The 3,193-nt window shown below is 45.6% G+C and overlaps 1 non-coding gene across 1 annotated transcript; it reads right to left on the reverse strand.

Moving 5' to 3' along the window:
- Nucleotides 1–475: 475 nt before the first annotated feature.
- Nucleotides 476–558, reverse strand: TRNAL-CAG (transfer RNA leucine (anticodon CAG)). Its single transcript has one exon. It is a non-coding gene; the product is annotated as a tRNA-Leu (tRNA).
- Nucleotides 559–3,193: the final 2,635 nt, after the last annotated feature.

Consider the following 3,193-nt stretch of genomic DNA (forward strand, 5'->3'; position numbering starts at 1 on the left):
GAATCAGTGAGTATCAGACATAGTTTTTACATATTTCAGGAACAAAACAATTCTAGCAATAACTGATCTACAACTAAAAGCAAATAATAGAAGTAATAAAAATGAAGAAGTGTACATATCTGTCACAGGACAAAAATGAAATATTTTCCATTCAGTATAAGTAATAGAACACATTTAAAAATTGTACTAAAATTTGTCATTTTAACAGCAGATCCATTTCTAATTTAAAGGAAAAAAAGTCCCAATAACAAATAAATTAAAATTGTTTAGCAAACGACAGCTCTGAAGTAATATGACTGCCTGGAACCGCTCTTTGATTAATGGTCCTAGATGGTGATGTATCACTGTCACTGGAAATCTGACCACCAAAATGTGTGGAATTCCTCCAAGTCCATGCTGAGAAAACTCAGTTATTTAATTACAGAAACTGAGAACTTAAAACACATAAACAATTAATTGTTTTTTTCTTACTAATTGTCAGGAGTGGGATTCGAACCCACGCCTCCAGGGGAGACTGCGACCTGAACGCAGCGCCTTAGACCGCTCGGCCATCCTGACAGTGTACTTGCTGCTCCATGCACCCTTCTACAGTGCCGGATGGGAGCCACCGCAGGGTACCGAGGCAGCTGGTAGAGGTGCTCACTGAGCCACTCTCCGTCACTTATGAGCAGCCCAGGCAAACCGGGAGGTCCCAGCTGACTGGGGGTCAGCCAAAGTGCTGCCCATCTGCAAGGAGGAGGCTCTGGGGAACTACAGGCCTCTCAGCCTGACCACAGTGCCAGGGAAGGGTATGGAGCAGGTCATGCTGACTGCCATCGAGTGGTGCGTGCAGGACAACCAGGTGATCAGACCCAGCCAGTATGAGCTTTTTTAAAAAAGACGGGTCCTGCTTGACAAACCTGATCTCCTCCTATGACAAGGAGACCTGCCAGGTGGATGAGAGAAAGGCTGTGGGGTACTGTTTGCCCGGACCTTCGTAAAACCTTTGGCACCATCTCCCACAGCATTGTGCCGGGGAAACCAGCTGCTCATGGCTGGGATGGGTGCGCTCTACGCCGAGTTAAAAGCCGGTTGGACAGCCAGGCCCAAAGAGCAGTGGTGTGGGCGAGGGGATGGCGGCCCCGCAGCCAGCCTGGGGTGGCACCGTGCGGGGGAGCGCGGGGCTGCCCGGGGCAGGGGGCTGTGCAGGGGCAGGGCGCAGGCCGGGCCCAGGGCCCGAGGCCACCGTGTGAGGGTCCCCAGGGCTCAGCGCCGGGCCCTGCCCGCGGGTCACCCCAGCCCCAGGCAGCGCCGCAGGCCGGGGCACGGCGGCTGGGCAGGGCCGGGGGGAAAGGGCCCAGGGGGGCGGCTGGGGCCGGCTGGGCACCAGCCCCCGGCCTGCCCGGGCGGCCGAGGCGGCCGGCAGCGCCCTGGCTGGTGGCCGGAGCGGCGTGGCCGGCAGGGCCGGGGCACCGTGCCCCTGTGCTAGACGGGGCTGTAGGCAGGTGCGGATTGGTCTCTTTTCTCAGATAACAAGAGAAAGGACAAAAGAAAATGGCCTCAAGTTATGCCAGGGGAAGTTTAGACTGGATATTAGGAAAAAATTCTTCATGGAAAGAGTGATGAAGCACTGGAACAAGCTGCCCAGGGAGGCGGTAAGATCACCATCCCTGGGTGTACTAAAAAAACCCACATAGATGCAGTGTTTAGGAACATGATCGAGTGGTGGTTTACAGTTGGACTTGATGATCTTACAGGTCTTTTCCAACCTAAATGATTCCATGATTCCGTGAAGTTCTTTATAAAATTAGACCAAAAGTAATATTTGTAAAATTTTGTAGAAGAAGCAGAAACTCAAGCTATGAATCAAACCCCCATGCGAAAGAAGTCTTAGGCTACCATGTTCAGTTACCTGATAGTAGGCGGGCAATACATGTGCCAACGGATCACTTTTAGGCAATCTGAGATCAAACTCTTGGTAGGCCAGAACTTTATTTAGGACTACCTCGATTATGAAGAACTCTGAATGTCAAAAATGTAATAGTTGTTCATGGCAAAAAACCAAATGCGCCTTTTCTCCTTCTTTTGAGATTTGCTTTTGGGAAGCGTGAGTCTAATTTAGGAACTGATATGATTAAGATGACTTACAGGAAATAACGCAGTGATACAACTGCAAAACAAAACTGATAATGAATGATAACAACCCTAGGAGAACACTGTTAGTGCAAAGAGGAGAGGCAGGTGATTTACAGTATTTCACTGGCTCATTTACTTTGAGTAGGGTATCAATTCATCAGTGTGGCAAAAGCAAATTTGCTTCTCAAAAGAGTTGAGAGAAAACATTCCTTCTTTCTTTTTAAAGATGTGTAGAAATTCAAGACAATACACATATTGTGAAATAAACTACTCTCCAGTACTAGAACAACAAAGATACCACTCTGTCCTGTTACTACATTCCTCACCCTGCAACTGATATGTCAAAATGTTAAATCAGAAACCAGTGCACAGATATCAGAAGCTGTCAAATTAGATAGCAGCCGTTTGTTCACCCGTGGTCTATGAACAAAAAACCCTGTATGTTCATGGTTAAGTAGACATTAAAAAGAAAAGACCCCCACTGAGGATATGAAATCTCAGCACTCCCTTAAAAGAGCTCCCAGACCACAGAGGTGAAAAGAGTAGTTTATTGGCAATTATTTGTTTTTATTAAAATCTTATTCAAATTTTTATTCATAAATTTTGACCTGAAATTTCAGAAAAAATATTTTGAATTGAAATTCTGAAATTTCAGAAAAAAACAAACCTGAAAAATATTTGAACTGAAACCCCCACCATGCAGCAGGCAAAATTCACTCCAATTTTATCAGAGAAATTCCTAATGTATTCACATGAGGTAAATGTTTATTTCTTGCTTCCAGGTTAAATTTTGGCTTGATTTTGGTTAGGATCAGCTATGATCCATACATAGTAAGACACACATGTTCTATTGTTGTGTGCATGTTCAAATGGATTTTTTTATTTTCCTCATGACATTAAGGGTTTTGATTTGTAAAGAAGCTGTGTTTGCAGTGTACCAAGAAACATGCACAAACAGGTATTTGTAACTGCACAGCAAGTGTCTCAAACTGGAAGTCTGAACTGTTTGTGAATGGGATTTGCTTTTCTTGGCTTTTGTTGGCTGTTAACACTCCTGCCATCTCCTACTTGTTCCACT

This window comes from Falco cherrug, chromosome 8 (assembly GCF_023634085.1).
Source record: "Falco cherrug isolate bFalChe1 chromosome 8, bFalChe1.pri, whole genome shotgun sequence".
NCBI lineage: Eukaryota > Metazoa > Chordata > Aves > Falconiformes > Falconidae > Falco > Falco cherrug.